Source organism: Rhea americana, unplaced genomic scaffold (assembly GCF_003343005.1).
Source record: "Rhea americana isolate MKP2758 unplaced genomic scaffold, rheAme1 scaffold_119, whole genome shotgun sequence".
Taxonomy (NCBI): Eukaryota; Metazoa; Chordata; class Aves; order Rheiformes; family Rheidae; genus Rhea; species Rhea americana.
Window position 1 is genome coordinate 915,256 of NW_028185250.1, and position 17,108 is coordinate 932,363.

The following is a 17,108-nucleotide window of genomic DNA, read 5'->3' on the forward strand; positions in this document are numbered from 1 at the left end:
TGAGCATGCACAAGGCCTGAGGGGAGAAGGGGAAGTGTCCTGGGCCTGCAATCCTTGCCGCAATAGCAGGGCCTCTCCCTCCTGGGCCCTTGTACACCCTGTCTCCTCCACACATACAGGATGGGGCTTAAAATAGAATTGCTGGCTGCCTCCCAGAGCTGCAGCAAGTGTCGAGAGGGAAAGAAATCTGAATTGCAGGCATAGAGCTATTCCTGCTACCCACCACTGCTCCTCTTCTCCCCCTTGCTGTGGCCCTCAGGGCTGGTGGGGGGCAGGCAATGCGGTGGGTGCAAGTGGTAGCAGGAGGAGAAAGAGGGCACCTCAGTGCCACCTGGAAAGGGGCTTTCTTGTGCTCCCAAAGAGGACGTGGAAGGAGACGAAGGTGAGGGGTGCTGCCTCCTAGGCACAGGGTGAGTTTGGGACCCCAGCAGCCCAGCCCCATCCGCCTCTCCTCGAGCCTCCCTGCGCTCTGCTTGGCTCCATCGTTCTTGGCTCCACCACCTGTTTTCCTCCAGCCCCGAAGCTCGATCCGCGCGCACTGCCTTAACGGGAAGAGAGGAGCGAGGAGCGGGCCAGCTCGCTGGCCTCCTCGGGGCCGGCAAGGGGGCATGGCCTGGGCCGAGGCCAGCGCTGGCCGGCCAGGGCAGGGAGGCGAGGGGAGGCGCTGGCAGCACCGGGCGTGCCTGCTGGGCGAGCGGCCGCTCGGAGACGCCGGGTCATTGCAGCGATGCCCCAGGCTCCAGCCGAGGGGCCATGGGTCTGGGACGATCGGCTGCAGGCTCGTGGCCCCGGGGGGCGCATGATGCAGCCTCAAGGGAGGTGCTGACCCACAGCAGTGGGGTGCGGGCTCAGCAAGTGTGGCGCCACGGCCCGACCCCAGCGCAGCGGCACGGGGCGACACGCGCCACGGGAGAAGGGATGGGGCACCCCTCATCCCCGGGTATAGCCCAGGCGTGCTGGCACCTGCGGCACCGAGGGCGACGCAGTGGGGACAGCGGGGTGCAGCAGGGGACCGTCCCCCGGCACACACGGTGTTTTCCTGCGGGGCTGCTGCCCGCCCGCAGCCTCCCGGCGCTCCCCTCTCCCTCTTCGTCACGCTGGCGCTCGGCCCCGCTACAGCCCGCTGACGAATCTCGCTTGCAGTTTCTATGGGAGAAGCCACTTCCCCCTGCTAATCCGCGTGTGCACGCAGCCTCTACCTGCTGAGCCAGCGGGAGCCGTGCTGAGCCGGCCGCAGCCGGCGCCGAGGCTTCGAAACCTGCTCCGGCTGCAGCGCGCGCGGCGCGGTGGCGGCTCTGTGGCCAGCCCCTCCGCGGGAGGAGACCCTGACGCTGCACGGCACCGGGCAGGGAGGAGAAAGCCAGCAGCTCCAGCCGCGCCGGGAGAGCAGACTCCTCCAGGTAACGGGCAGGGTGCAGGCAGAGGGGTGAGAGCCACCAGCGCTGGTCTTGCGCCCACGGTCCTGGGGAGGAGGTTGGCTCTGAAGCCAGGCGCTTGCCCTGCATTTTGGTAGCACAGCTGTCCCAAGGTCACCCTGCATCCCAGGCCCTGCGCTGAGCTCCAGCCCAGGGAGCTGAGCCGAAAGCTGGGGCTTTCCAGTCCCATGGCTGGGGAGTGCTTTCGGAGCCTGGCGCTGCTGCGAGAAGAAGTGAAAAGGCTGACGGGGAGCAGCCCCCTGCCTGGGCAAATGCTCACAGAAGAGTGATGCCCCATAGCACAGACCTCCCCCCCCCCAGGCCAGATCCCCCTCAAAGCGCTTTGTCCTCACTGGGGCATGGTGGTGCAAGCAAGCTCTGCCYGTGGGGCCAGGGGGGAAGCCCTGGGACCAAGGAGAAAAGGAGACACGGAGGAAAGACAGAGCATGTAGCATCCCCGTGCTGGGGTTGCCTGGAGCGGAGCGACGGAGGCAGCATCCCTCTTGCAGACGCTGGTGCTGCAGCTTGGGGTGGAGAAGGGGCCAGGGCAGTACTGGGTGCAAGGCAGGGTTARGCAGTGGTGCAGGGTGCTGGCTGCTCAGACAGGCTCCTGTTGCCTGGCCCCTGTCCTGCACCGGCGTGCAGCGCGTCCTTGTCGCAGCATGCAGTGTGCTGGGACTCGGCGAGCGCTCAGCAGGTATTGCTGGCAGAGCTCTGCCCCAGCGGTGCCAGATGCTGACTTGCCAGCCGGGAGCACTGGGGAAGCAGCTTCCCTGCTAGCCCTGCAGCCACCGGGAAAAACATGTAAGCAGCCATGACTGTGCCCTGGGCCACCCCAGGGTGGACTAGCTCTGCCTGCACCCTGCCCCCCGGGCTGGGACAGTCACCTGCAGGGAGGGCTAGGGACTGGTGCTGCAGAGGTAGTAAATTGGGCATGGAGGGAAGCGTCTGTGCCCGGTGCCAGGAAAGCTGGGACATCAGCAGCACTTGCTCTGGGACCCGTCCYGTGGCAGTGCAGGGCAGCTGGGCTCGGCATGCTGCGTGGGTGGCGGGCTGTCCAACGTGTGCTTTTACCCCTTTTGGCAAAGATGCGCTCCCACCTGCATGCCTGGGGGCTGCTCCGCTCCTCTCCTTGCTTGGGACCCTGCCACAGCGCTGAGCGTGGGACCTGTCCTGCAAGGTACAGCTGGCACCGAGGCAGCAAATGCCTCTTGGCTCTTCTCCTGCCCTGGCTCTGGCCAGCTGGGTGCATGTTTGATTAACCTGCCCCTGTAGCCAGGCGCTTTCCCATGACCCTATCCATTTGTAGGCTGAGTGCCAAGCASCAGTAGCCCGCTTTCAGCCCTTGCAATGCTCCCCATCCAGCTCTTTCCTACCCACACGCTTCTCCCATGCTGCCCGCAGTGGGTTTTCTTTGGGGGGGGGCTATAATCCTGGCTGCCCCCCCARGCCCGAGGCTCAGCCCTTCGTGTGTTTGCCCCGCGTGCAGAGGCGAGAGACAAAGGTACGGGCCGAGCAGGGTTCACAGCATGCCCCTTGTCCCTGCAGCCACCGYGCAAGGTGCCTCGCAAAGTCACCGCGCTGCTCAGACATCCTGCTAAAGACCCAAGCACCGGCGGCGTGTGGTCTCTCCCCAGCGGGTCGGAGCCTGCTTGCTCCGAGGGCAGCTGCTGGCCGCTCCTGTCCCCTCTCCTGGTGCTGCCTCCGGGATGGAGCAGGCACTGTAGTGGCTGTATGGGGAAAGCTAAGGCATGAAGGAAGCCAGTATGGATCGATCAAAGGAAACGGTGCCAGGAAGGAGCTAATGGTTAGTGGGGGTGACTATGGCCCAGAACGCCTGGGTGCTGCCTGCGGCCATTGCCTGCGCCTCCTGCACCTCAGGGTCCCCCATCCCACCACCCCATGCAAGATTGGACTTGGGGCTCTTGGTAGTGGAGCAGCTCATGGGGCTGTGAGCTTCCTCTGCCAAGGTCCCTGGGCTCTTGCTGAAAAGAAAGATGGAGGATGAAGTGGCCACGTGCTGTTGCTGGCTTGCTTGGGCCAGGCATTGCACAGACATATAAGGAGACCCCGCTCCTTGCCAAGCAGGGGTAGAGCTTTTTTTTTTTTTTTTTTTTTTTTTTTGAGGACAAGCTAAAAGGAGCTTATAGCAGTGGAAAGATGGGGGTGAGGGACAGCAGTGACCTGGCAGGCTGTTCTGCATCAGTGTGGTGGCTGCTTACCTGAGCCAGGCAGCTGTCAGGAACAAAGCTGCTCTGGGGCTTGCTGGTAAGTCTGCCTTTGGTGGAGCTCTTTATCTTCTCAGAAGGAAAGCTGCCTGGCTTTTTGCCTGGCTTTTTGTGGGAATTGCAGCATCTCTGTAGCTGCATCTATACAGCAAGGGAAGAAGCATCACTGCTGAATGTCACTCAGCAGTTCAGCTCTTCTGCAAAACCTCCCAACTCTGCCAGCTCTGGACCTAGCACTAGCAGAAGTCAGGTGAGGTTTCTCCACCCATTTTCACCAGTTGGAGGTGCCAGGTCTTGTAGGAAGAGTGGAGAAGGTAGGGAGTAGATGATGTCTGAAGACCATACTWAGCAGGGGGGCTTTTTCTGGGAAGCCAGCCACTGCTGCTATCAAGACTGACCTTCACCTGGTTTGCCAGAAAGATTTACTTAGTCCAGGTCACAGCATTAGCAGAGCAGGCTGCGCWTCCCTGGAGATGGTGAGTCCCAATAAATTGAGAGTATTTGTGTCAAGTCAGCCTTATACTACGAGACCCTGGGAAGGCAGTAAAAGCCCCACCTGTCCCTGCTGTACTGGACAGCAGCACAAGGACACCCAGCTGCAACAGCCAGCTTCGTTCCTGCTCCTTGCTGCCTTTTCTTCCAGTGCAGTGGGGAAAATCAGTCTAACTGCATGTTGCCCTTTAAGAGGTCAGGCACACTGAGGTGGCTGGCCAGAGAAGGAGCACCTCTTGTCTTTGCCATCCCATCCTTGTGAGACTCAGCAAGCAGAGTACTAGTCAGGACTGCTTGCACTGTGGCCTGCATTTTAGCTGCAAGCACAGCTCTGCAGGAGAGGTCTCATTGTGTTCAGTGTAACAGGCACTGCCACTATGTTGTGTTCTGCCTTGATCTACCCAGGGTGGCAGTAGGACCCCAAACTCTGCTTCCTAACACGGTCCCTGACATCTCCCTTCTGCACTGCATGTTACTTACAGGCAAATGCTGCCCTGCTCCTTCTCACCAAAGAGCTGGAGCTTTTGCCCTTGGATCTCCCTGTTTATACCCCAGACTTCCTAGCTACCACTCATGGCCAGGTTCTCTACTCTACCCGTCATGGAATAGCACACCACACAGGACAAGCTCTCCAAATTGCTTCTTGTGCTTTGGTGACCCTGGTCCCACTTTGCACACACTGATCCCGATGCTGGTGATACCTGCATCTCCCTGCTCCCTCACCCTTGTGTTCGGACTCAGCACCATTGGTGGTACAGCRGCTCACCACTCTGGTGCTTGCCTGGCCTTTGCTAGCCCAGTGCCCATGGCGATTTAGGGAGTTTGATGGCAGATTGGTGTCTGTGTCCAGGTTCCCTCTTGCCAGGGATCAGCTCCCTCCTCTTTTGGGCCTCCTTGYGTGCCACTCCAGCACTCGCTCCTTCTGCTTTCTCACCCTTCCTCCTGCACACATCTGGTCGCAGAGGCATTTAAATCTATAGGCCAGCTAAGCCATTCCCCGTGAGCCTCTCATGCTCCTCTGATCCCMGGGAAGGCTGGAAGCACAGAGCAGACAGGAAGGTGCTCTCTGTGCACCTAGGAGACCATTTCTCTGCCCTGCTACTGCAGAGGGTGAAGCTATCCACTCAGGGCCGACAGGAGCCCAACATGTGCTGGTCCCTCTGGGGTTAAGCCAAAGGCGCAAGTTGCACTAACCAGGGGAGCTGTAGCCTACTGCCCTGTGCTTGGATGTGCAGGTCAGGCCGGAGCTCTCCAGGCTGGGCATTTGCCAGCTGGCTGTGGGCCAGCAGGGCTGGCAGCAGCACCCCATAGCCAGCACAGACACTCAAGAGCTGGCCCTGAAGAAAAGGCCAAGGCAGCTGTAATGTGGGTTGTGCAGGCCAGCTCCTTCCAGCAGAGGGTAGCAGCTCCCCATGCTCCCTCTCTGCGATGAGTTTGTCTGGGCTTTGCCCCCATGCTCCTGGAGGGGGGGCATCACTCCTGCTGGCACCTCTCCTGAGCACCCTGAGAGCAGGGAGGAGCAGCTGTTACGCACGTGGGCACCTTCGTGGAAATCCCCACACAGCTAGTTGTTGGGGTTTGGCAAACCAGCCTGGTGGCACATGTGCCACACCAGAGCAAAATTTGTCACCCCTGCGAATGCTGCGGCACTACAGCAGCAGGCTATCCCCATGCCTGCTTGGTGTGTGCGTGCCAGAGAGCACTGGCAGGCACTGCTGTGGGTAGGAGGTGGGGGCCCTGGGGAAGCGGTGTGCTCTGCTCTGCTGCATCAGTGCTAACAGTGTCCCCAGCAAAGTCCATCCTGGGTCTCCCTGCGTTCAGCAAGCTCTGAAGCAAGTGCTTGAGCSCAGATATGGGCAGGGGTCAGCAGTGGGTGCCCCCCCTAGGTGCCATGCTCTGGCAGGGCCATCGGTAGCACATAGATGGGCCGCTGCATTGAAGAGGTGGGCTTGGTGCTTCCCCCAGTCACAAGCCCCAAATCAGTGCATGAGAGGCCTAGGACACCCCTGTGCCTTGGGCAGGAGAAGGAGCAACCTCTCTACCTCTGGCACAGGTGCCAACACACAACTGGGCCTTGCGATGGGTAAAGTCAGCAAGCAGCAGAAAGATGTGTGTGTCCGGGGTGGGGGGGGGAATGCCACTGGGGAGAGAAATGTAATGGCGGCCCTGTGTCCTTTGGAGACCATGTGGTAAAACCTGGGGAGGAGTCACAGACTGGAGCCCCATAGTTCCTTGTCACCTGACATGGACACATCTCCTTATCTCAGGGAAAGAGATAAGGTCATTCCCAAGCACAGTGAAGGAACAATAGTTGCCAAACCCTAAGGCTCAGCATCACCTGCTTCAGCTTATCTTACACCCAGCGAGAAGCAGGTGCCCCTCATTTTGAGGTCTATCTCAGAAAGCACATGATGTGCCAGGCTCCATTGCATACGCCTCTCCAATGGAGCTGGGGATGTTTGCATGCCAAATGCTGGTAGTACTTGACCAGGTGGCTTCTGAGGGTTTCCTTCTCCCCAGGAGCGGTATCTGATGAGGTGCAGTCCCATCTTCTCCCCTGGGCTGGCTGTGCAAGGGTTGCTTGACTGCAGGTCATGGGTTTGGCTTGCCCTTCTTTTGATGTCTCATGGCTGCGCACTGTTGGTTGACCTTGGGGCAATGTTAAGGCTTAGGAACACAGGAAAGCATGACTGGCAAGGGAGGTGAACTAATGAATAGCTTGTACTGTTGGAAGCTGTGGGAAATGTCCCTCCTGGATACCTTGCCAGGAGATGTTTGGGTGCATTCAGCCACAGCTCCGCAACTGATTTGCCCAAAGGGAAAAAGCGTGACAGGATAGAATTCATTCTCCAAACAGGATTTAATCAGCCGTGCCAGACGTTTACACGGAGCTGAATTCCTACATGACAGCCAGSGACTGCGTCGGGCCAGGCACAGACTCCAGCAGGCACTGCCGCAAAAGCTACTGGGGCGGTTTCAAGCCCTCATTCCCGTACGTGGCCGTGTGCCAGGTAGGAGCACGAGCAGGGAGGAGAGGGTCCTTGGGGCTGTGGCTGCTGCAGTGTCAGCCCAGGGGCAGGAGCCTGTTGCTCTAGGCTGGCAGCACCGAGAGGTGGCATGGTGGGAAAGCGGCGGCCCCTTGCTCCTGCCTCCCTGCCCCAGGCGGACGGTTGCCAGCCCCCTCCACTGAGGTGGTACTCGCTGGCATTCAGCCGCCCTCCCCAAAAGGCATGTTGTGGCTTTTGAATGAGTGTGAATAAGACGGAGGATGTGCCTGGAAATCAAAAGAGCACCCGTGTGTCCTGGCTCCCCTTGGGTGTGGATGGGCACAGAGGCCTGGGGGCACCAGGGGGACTGTGGGAAGGGAGTGGGACCACACAGCAGCTCCAGCTCTCCCTTCACCCTGGCAGCRTCCTGCTTCCCAGCCACCACAGCTCCCCTGCCAGGTTTTATGAGCACGGCTGGGTGCCAGCCAGCTCATTCCTCAATGGCCCTGCTCCTTCTCAGGACGCTGGTGCCACCAGCCAAGGAGCTGGCTGTGCCCCCAAGCCTGGCCTTAATGGGCCGGATGACCTTGGAGGTACATGTGGCTCCCTGTGCCCATGCTGCTCCTGCCAGGGCAGCCTGCCAGCTCCGTCCTCTGCCCAGGACAGCCCCGTGTTGATGCAAAGTGGTGAGGGAAGGGGCACTTGCTGTGGGCTGTGCCTTAGGCCTGGGATATCCTAATCCCACARTACGTTCCTGTCCACCTCACCTCAGAGCCGCCAGGGAAGGCCCCACTCTCCCGAGGGTTAAGCCTAGCACCTCCCGTGCTATCGTGAGCCTGTGCATTACTAGTACAAATTCAGTACTAGTGTCCTGARTTCTCAATCTCAGCTCAAGCCCTTGCAGGTGGAAACTGCCTGCTGCAGGAAAGAGGAAAACACTTTACGCTGGGCCTGGTGGCTGCTCGTCTGTCACTCAGTAACTAGCCACCCAGCAACTCCAGGGCTAATCAGTGCCATTAGGCCGTAAACACTTGTAAGAGAGAGCAAAGGGGCAAACAGGGCAGCAGCGAGGCAGCCGCTGGGGCGAGGGAGGGAGAACACATGGAGTGTGGAGAGGGTGGCAGAGATGGGGATGGGGGGSATGGGGGAAACCGCTGCCAGAGGACCACCTCCAAGAGGAAGCAGGGATGGGAGAYCTTCAGCAGTGGCTTTGGCCGGGGGAGAGGGGTTGTGCCTCCAGCCCAAAYGGGAGATGAAGAGCATGGAGAGCTGGTTGCAGGGCTGCCAGGGGGAGCAACAGCTACGTCCTGCTCTGTGCCTGGGAGCAGGCTGGCCTCTCCTCACTGCATCCCATTGAGATGTGGGGGGCAGAGGACCAGTCCAGAGCATGAACCAGCCTCGGGTGGCCTCTCCACCCTAGGATGGTGCTATTGCAGGGCCAGCAGCCCCTCCCCTCCCCTCCTGCCGTTCAAAAGAGGTTGGTGTGAGGCTGCACCTCAGTGCCATTCCTGGCAGCRGCCCCGCAGAGCCCAGACCCCTTGAGGTGGCCCCTTGCCGAGCTGTGCCCGCCCGGCAGACTGAACAGGGCTTGTTCCTGCCTGCTGAGCTGGAAGGGCAGAGCCCGCGGCCCCCCTCACCCTCCACGAGGCTGAGGCCACTCCTGCCTCATCTCCAGGTTGTTTGCTCACCATGGACACAAGTGCTTTGGGGGCAGCGGTGGTGGTGTTATCACCACATAAAGAGATGCTGAGGGAGWGGGAAGACGATGAGGGTGATCGGCAGCAAATGCCTTCCTCTGCCCTGGCTCTGCTTTGCAGGTTTACCCCTGTTTCTGCCCTAGTGTGTCCTGCATAAGCTCTTTTTTTGCCCTGCATGAGCACTTCCCCCTCCGAGGGTGCTGTTACTCAGGAGCCCAGGGAGAGGGGTAGCGRGGAGGCTGCGTCGCCAAAACACACATGCAACATGCCACCGAGTCCTAAATCACCGCCTGAAAGGGGAAGAGTCTGCCTCGCACAGAGCCCTCGGGGGAGGAAGAGGCAGAGGCTGTTGTCAGGCTGCAGATGGAGAGGGGTGCACGTGCCTGCAGCCCACCGGAGCAGCCTCATTTCTGCTTCGTTCCCATTTTGGGCAGCAGCCTGCGTGGGCRGTGCGGGCAGCTGCAGGCAGTGGAGCAGAGCAGGTAAGCGTGGCCTCAGGGCCGTTCCTCTGGTGGCACTGAGCTCCTGCCGTCCTTGGTCCACGTKGTGAAGGAGTCCCCAGGGCCTGGCTCAGCGGGGAGCCTGGCACGGTAGCTGGCGGCGTGGGAACTTTAGCCAGGGACCAGTCACCGGAGAGGAAGATTTAAACAGCGAGCCGCCTAACTTCATCACGGCAGGTCGGCTCGCGTGAGAAAGCCGAGGGACGGCGGTGCCGTGGCCACCTGCGTGGCGCCCCGCGAGCGGTGAGGCGCGCCGCCGGATTGCCCCGCTCGGGAGGGCTCAGAGCCCCGCTCCGTCCCCCGCGGCCCCGCGAGGCGCTGCGTTGGCGGTCGGGCGAGTGCCACCTCCGCCCCGCCACCTCCCGCAGTGCGTCTGCCCAGGCGCAGGGGCTGGGCGCCCCATCCCCAGGGGACCACCAAAGGGCTGGCTGGCAGTGCTGAAACAAGGACCCTGCTCCTGGGTAGCAGCATGAGCTGGCCAGGGAGAGTGAGTGAAGAGCAAAACTGAAGTGGTCCCTGAATCATTTGCTGAACATCACGTCCCCGYAGCAAGAGGCTCAGGCAGTTGATTTTTGTTGACGATCAAAGCTTGCAGAACCATTACGGTATCATTATAACRGGATTTCCAGGGCCCATAGTGTTTTTCCCCCTGTTGGCTAATAGGTTAATAGCCTGCTGGCACCTGACAGAGGTCCAGCATCTTCTACATTTCCCTCCATGTGACTGATTAAAATCCCCACGTGCACAAAATCGGATACCGCTGCTAATCCGCTTGCCACCCTCCCTCCTGCTTGTCTGCTCTGCCTTTTGAACACACTGGGTCTCTGTTTCTTGGCAGCCCCGGCTTTTCTGTGGTGCACGTGGTTGGAGCAGAGGATCTATGAGCTGCCGCACTGCTGCCTTCTCGGGGGGCAGCGCGGGTGTCCCTGGAGGCAGGTGGAGGCAGCTGCTGGAGGCCTGCAGGGGACGTGGCGAAGAGGCGCAGCCCTTTGCTGAGCACGGCTCGCCAGAGCCTTCCCGTCCCCGCTGAACACGGTCACCACTTTCCCCCAGCGTGCTGCAGAGGGGCCTGCTCTGCAGTGCCCTGCCAGTTATGCTAATAGGATGAGATCTTGTTTGCCTCAGCCCTGCTGAGGGCTAAGCGGAGCAAACCAGCTTCGCCTTGTACCCCTGCAGGCGCTGGGGGCCACTCCCAGCAGTGGGTCGAGGCACTGCGTTATGCCAGGTGCATTTTATGGCCTTGCTTTTGCATGAGCAGAGCACCGGTGACGCAGGTTCTCATACCTGCCTTTGCTCTCACAAGGGTCCTTTGCGAGCAGGATGCCTCAGCACCAGCCCTGTGCCCACGGAGGCCAGACCCGTGGCCCTACTGGGACAAGCCCAGTGCAGTCCTGGTGCTGCCAGGTCCCAGCCTCAGCTCTGGAGACAGAAGGTCTCTTTGACAGCATGGGCAGCAGCGRTCTGCCTCTGCCCTGCCCTGGCAGGACCATCCCTCAAAGAAAACCCTGTCTCTGACCTCAGCCTCTGCTCAGACCCTTGGCAAGGTCTCTGAGGAGCCTCTGACTGAGAAGACAACTTCTGCCTTGGGAGTACAAGGCTGCGGGGGAGTTCACTGAAAATGCAAAAAATCCCTATATGAATATGTGTCGGGAGGGGAAGTGAGAATCCCACTGCTAAGAACTGAGAAACCTGCAGTTTAACTGCCCCTTATTCCAGTCCCCTGGACTAAGACAGCCTCCGTTTTGGACCCTGATGGAGCAGGCTGGGACTGCAGGCACCTGAGGTCCAGGGAGCAGTCTCAGGCTCTGTTACTAGCTCAGTGACAGGGTTGCTCATTTGTAGTGAGCAAAGCCAGCAAGCGGTGTGCTGAGCTCCTGGTTGTTTTGGAGTTGCAAAGGAAAATGTGGTTTTGTAAAGGAAATGAGAGAGAGATTGTTTGGAGCCCCCCACAACCTGTGCCTTTCGCAGCCTGATGTCCTTGCTGGGTCTCAGTTTTCTGTACCCATAACATAGGCAAGGTAGGGGGAAAGAAAAGTGCCTCTAACTCGCGGGAGGAGTTACTTCGTATATGATTGCAAAGTGCCTGGAAATTTCCAAGGAAAAGTTTCTATGTGAGTGCAAAGGGTAAAGGATTCTTGAAACACTAAGCTCATACAAATATTGACTGGCTCCTCAGGCCCTGCGACTCAAATATTGCCCAAGAGACACAGAAAGTATTTCTTCAGATCATATGATGCATCATTACCAACTGCCTGGAATATATTTCACTTTTTGCTCTTGCTTTCAAAAACAGCTGTTTGTTTGCTTTCCCCTTTTGGATTTAGTCACCTAAGTTGAAGCAGGGAATTGCTGAGAGAGAGAGAGAGAGAGAGAGAGAAGCTTTTGTAACATGCTTGGCAACAAGTGTACCTGAAAGGAAAGCACTTTGCCTATTTGTTATGCCTGTTAAAAACTAGTTGTGAGTGTAGCCTGCAAATTGGGCCCTAGGTGATGACTTTCTTGCCTGTGGCACACTTTCGAAGTTCAGAGACAAAACTCAATCAGCTGAGCAGCTTTTTTGTAGAGCGTRCTGATGGAACTCACTGTGTTATATAAGAGAAAGGCTTTGCTGGCTATCTTCCTCCTGGAAAGCACATTTCTTCGCTCTCCCTTTGCTCAGGGGAGTATAGCAATCTGCCAACAGCAGCAGCATATTTTGGCAACACGTGCTGGTTAGTGGACGAGCGGGGTGGAAGAGTAACAACTCCCTAGGCCTCATTTCAGGCTAGCTTTACACTGATTATTATACAAGAGAAAAAATAGCTATGTGCATTGTAATGGTATCGTACAGTGATGGTCCTGGTACCAGTTGCTGCGCAAAGCACCAGTTGTTTCCAGTTTGGAGCAGAAATAGTTTTCACAGCTGTTTGCTTCTTCTGGAAGGCTTGTTCCTATGCTCACAAAAGTGAATATGATGACATGAGAGGCATTTGAGAGCAGAGGGCACAGCAAAGGTAGTATGTCCTGGCAAAATTAAGTAAGGTGGCTCTCCCTGCCACAAGGGCTAATATTTGTCTGCATGGTGATAACTGAATAGTGACCAGCAGCACAGCCTGTTCATCACCCTTCCTTATGCAGGAGGAATCTTCTGCGGCTCTAACCGCAGGCCTGAAGCATCGCACTGCCTAAGGACTGCCTGTCTGGGGTGGCAGTGCCTCGCTCTTGGGAGTGGGCACGCTTGCAGGGAGCCCTGAAGCGCCTCTCGGGAGACAAGACTCATCAGGTAAAATCTCTGCTCTTCTGGATCAGGCAGGTGAGCTCTATTCTTAGGGCTGGATTTTAAAGAACATTTTTCCGTAGCCTTATAGCTTTCCATAGCAGGACACAAGGCGTCCTGCTACCCSCAGGTCACCTGCTCGTCCAGAAAACTTTGTCTAACCCAGCCCTGCAAGTAGGCATTTGGTAGTAGGCAAGTAGGACTGAGGACCTGCGTGGCAAGAAACAGCAAGAGGATTGCGCTGTACTTTGGAGCTGGGAGCCACTGTCATACTCGGGTATTCAGCCATCTCCCGTCTGCCTGCGGTCACTGATGGCCATGAGGCTGTTTGGTGCTAATGGGTTTTAACTCCCATGTCTCATATTAAGAGACATCTATCTCTATTAAGAGACATTCTTTCCAGTCCTTGGGAGCGCCTGCATTGATGGAGAAGAGTGCTGTGAATTTGATAACATTTAATCCAGTACCCAGCTACTAAAAGCCTGGGGTGAGGCAGCAGCCACACCCACTCGCTCCTGACACAGAGACTTCCTGGAATATCAAGTCAGAGGTAGATTTTGTGATGAGTCTCTTAATAGTGCTAAAAACATTGGTGCTGGCTTCCACAAACCCAGCAGTTCAAATGGGCACCAACAGCCTGGAGCCAGCACTGAGGAATCCATGGTGGATTGGTTACTGTAGCTTTTAGCCTGTGCTAAAATTGGATTTTATATATAAAAATAAAATTTTATTGATGCTAAAATTTAAGCTTATGCTGCTAACTTTGAATGTGGATTTCTCAAGGGGAAAGGCAGGGCCTAAGCAGCCAGGACACTGAGTTCCCACAGACTTGCAAAGGAGTTCTCTGGGCTGGGTAGGTGACCTTGTGGCAGATTTCAAAGCTGAAGAGGGGTGGCATTAGACCACTATGTTGTTTTTGTTTTGTTTTGTTTTCCCTTGTGGATTTTGAGGTGATCTTGGTTCATGTTTTTCCCTTTATGCTGGAGAGGGTGAGACTTTTGCCAGCTTTGCAGCTCACTCAGAACAAGCCCATCCAGATCAGAGAGGTTTAGGGAAAGGCCAGGGAAAGGCAGGCTCTGGTTTTGGATCCTTCTTTGCCTGGCTGTAGCAACAGGAGATTCAGCAGGAGCTTAACTGGAGGTGGCAGCTTTTAAAACTCACTTGATCTAATATGAATTTCACACTTTGTATAACCGCCCCCAGTGTTATTATTTGGGAACATTTTATGTTGCTGACTTCCTGGTTTCAACAYACCCTAGAATCTGTCCTCAAAAACTTGTAATTGCCATAAATATCTGCCATGAGGGCAGTGGGAGGAATCTGGCAGCCAGAGGCTGCTGCTGAACGAGACAGCAAAGAAGTGATTTCATAGCAGTGATGCACCAGGGTCACCACTGGGCTTCAGAAAGCACTGGCGGCTGTCTCACTCATGTCCCCACTGCCTTTTCCTCTCACTTTGTGCACTCTTTGCTTACATGTAGGTGTTCTGTTGGTCTATTTTAAAATGAAGGCTTAATGTTTGGATATGGTTTAGCTCAATYGGTTAGAGCGTGGTGCTAATAATGCCAAGATCATGGGTTTAATCTCCATATGGGCCACTTGCTTGAGGGYTGGACTAGATATGACCTCCAGAGGTCCCTTCCAACCTTACCGATTCTATGATATGATTCAGCAGGGAAATACATATGATCATCTTGCTGAGAGTAGTGAGGATGGGAATCTACAAGACAATATGGGGTTTTAAAACTTCTAATTTTAGTTTCTAACTAAAACTGATTGCTGTCTGGAGAGAATTTTCTGAGGTTGCTTATTAATGTAGAAAACCCCGTAGCAGTCAAACTTTGCAGTTAGTGCATAAACCATTACAGGAACTTCCTGACGTCACTGCCTTTGACTGCGCTGTGTAGGTGAACAGATAGAGAAGAAAAAGGGCCATGTGTGGAGTGCGGAAGCACTGTGAAGCACTGATCTATGCAGAAATATTTCTGCAGATGTTTAGCCGGCTGGGTATGGGACTGAACTCATGGGCCTGCTGAAATGGTTTACTGTTGGAGAAAGTACCCTCAATTCCACTGCACCTTATCACTTATGCAAAAAAAAAGGGGGGGGGAGTTAATTACAAATGAGTAGTAGATAGATATCTTCTCTGCTTGATTAGCATGACAGACTGTGAAAAGGAGCCTGGAGGTGGCAACCTGAAAGAACCACCCCTTGGTGCTGATGCCCACTTTTGGGTGCTGGCACTGCTGTCCTGCAGACAGGAATCGTTACATTTCCGGGGGTCTGCAGACTGGCCCTTCCCCGGTAGCAAAGCCACCAACACACATTGCGAAAAGCTTCCTCCCTCGCCACCCGCGCGGTGCCCGTCGGCTGCGGGGCCTTTCCTAGCGCGGAAGCGGGGGGGCGCGGTGCAGCTCACCAGGGCCTGCCTCCCTGCGTTCAGGGCTGCAGCACTTACTAACACGGGACAGTGGTGCACAGCCCGAGCTGGGCGCCGCTCACGCATACAGCGGGCTGCCTTTTTTTTTTTCTTTCTTTCTTTTTCCGCCGCTGCCGTGCGCGCCCGGCAGAGCCCGCGCGTTTTCGGCGCGGAGGCTGCGCTCTGCCCGGCGGGGCGGYGGCGGAGGCGGGGGCCGGCGGTGGGGCAGGCCCACGGGGAGGGCCGGGCTGGGCCGGGCCGGGCCGGGCCGGGGGCAGGGCCAGGGCCGGCGTGGCGCGCTCGAGCCTGGTGGTGCGGCGCGGAGCGGCGCGGAGCCGGGCGCAGGTGGGTGCACACCGACGGGGCGGGCGCCGGCCGGCCGCTCGCCGCGGTGCGCCGGGGACCCTCTTCCCTTCCTCCTCCTCCCCGAAACACGCAGCCGGTGCGGACCCCCGGCCCCGCCGCCGCCTTCCCGAGCCCGCCGGCGGGCGGCCCCGCGGGCACCGCGCGGCGCTGGCGGCATCTGAGGGCGGCTAAAGCGGGAGGAGGAGACTCGGCCCGTCCTTGCGGCTGGCGCGCAGCCGGGCGGTGGGAGAAACGGAGACGGGAAGGTTATTTCCAGGCGGCACAGCGGGGCGGGCAGGGCTGCGCGGACCGGGAAGCGGCGTGCGGCGGCGGCGGCCGCCTGTTCTGAAGGTATTGAGTCCGGATCTCTCAGTTTTTGCTCCTCCCCAACCGCCGGCTCTCCTAAGCGGTGGGGCTGGTCTCCTCGCTACCAGCACCCACCGTGTGAGCGCTAGCCTGCTGCAAGACTCCCGGGCGCGTGTGGCCGGGACTGCGGTGCCGCCGCAGAGGGGGAGGCTGCGTGTAGGTCGTGGSTCTCTCTTGGGGGAGATTTTTAATGCCATAGCTGCCTCTTAGGGTGCCGTGTTGTTCTTCCTGCCAGTCAGTGCTGCTTCCCGCTGGAAGTACAAATCCCCTTTCACGGCTATTCCTGGAGTAAGAGGGAGAGTGTGCCTGTGTGTGGTTTGAGGGACCCATAGCATGCTGATGCTCTGATCCCCGCAGCTTGGGCGAGTAGGTCCAGATGTAGAATTTTACCATGGGATCCGTGCAGTGATCCCTGCTCTGCAAGGATGTGCATCTCTGGCAGTTAGGATCAAGGCTTGTGTGTTTGCACAGCAGTCGTTGCCAAACTGCTGCAGTAGCGCACGTGCTGTGTAAAYCTGCTGGAAGGCACATGGGCTGGGCGTGCAGACTGGGCGCCACGTGTTGCTATGCAGGGAGGCAGGCAGAGCTTCTTGTCTGGTAGTGGAGCAGGTGGGCATGAGAGGCTTTTGCTTCAGAGCCCTGGTCCTGGTTTGCACTGGGTCTGCATAAGGTARTGCTCTGAGCTGGTGGTAGGATGCAGAGGAAGGTTTCAGTAAGTGTATTCCTACGCAGATGAACTGTGCTAACAGAGAGTGTGATCCAGGCAAGTAGCTCCATGTGGAGCCCTCTGTGCAGTCCTCCCATCCCTGTGGTTAAATCTCTTCTCTGCTAGGTACTAGTTTTGGCCCAGCTGACATAGCCTCTGCCTACACTTGCCAGTGCTCACGTCTGCCTTTCAGGGATGGGCTGTGGAGCTGCAGACTGTGGGAAGTCAGCAGTGGCCAAACCCCAGGGCTGTGGGATCGTGGACAAATGAGTCTATATCCCTGAGCCCCGTAGATCCCCCAGGGCTAGGGGCAGCAGTAGGAATTCATGCAGCTGTTGGCCCAGCTGGATGTGCTTCCTTGCTGATCTGAGGCAGGAAGCTGTTCGGCTGCCCCCGAGTTGCCTGTTGCAAGCTGACACAATTGAAGGAGTGCTGTGAATGCCGACACAGGAAATCCCACTCCCCTCCTGCATTGCATCTCGTCTCGGCTGCATCTTTTCCGCTCGTCAGTCCAGCAACCTGCTGGGCAGCCATGGGCTTCCCAGGGCCTGCTTCCACTACAAAGCTAACTCAAGATGTGACTATGCAGGGATGCTTTTCTTTGGGGTTGCTGGCTGCTGAGAGTGACTTGTGGGCTGTTGATAAAATCACAGTGCAGCATGGATACTGGAGAGCCCTCCTGAGCACTCCTATTCCT

The 17,108-nt window shown here is 57.6% G+C and overlaps 1 protein-coding gene across 3 annotated transcripts in view; it reads left to right on the forward strand.

The window, feature by feature from the left end:
• Positions 1–1,232: 1,232 nt before the first annotated feature.
• SLC29A1 (solute carrier family 29 member 1 (Augustine blood group)) overlaps positions 1,233–17,108 on the forward strand; it is a 42,146-nt gene continuing 26,270 nt past the window's right edge. Inside the window, exon 1 of one of the 3 annotated variants that reach the window (XM_085320400.1) lies at positions 1,233–1,400. The gene's annotated coding sequence lies outside the window, so the exon portion shown is untranslated. Of the gene's footprint in view, positions 1,401–15,244; positions 15,340–15,553; positions 15,691–17,108 lie in introns of those variants that run through there. The other 2 variants (XM_085320392.1, XM_085320420.1) reach the window with 2 other exon arrangements.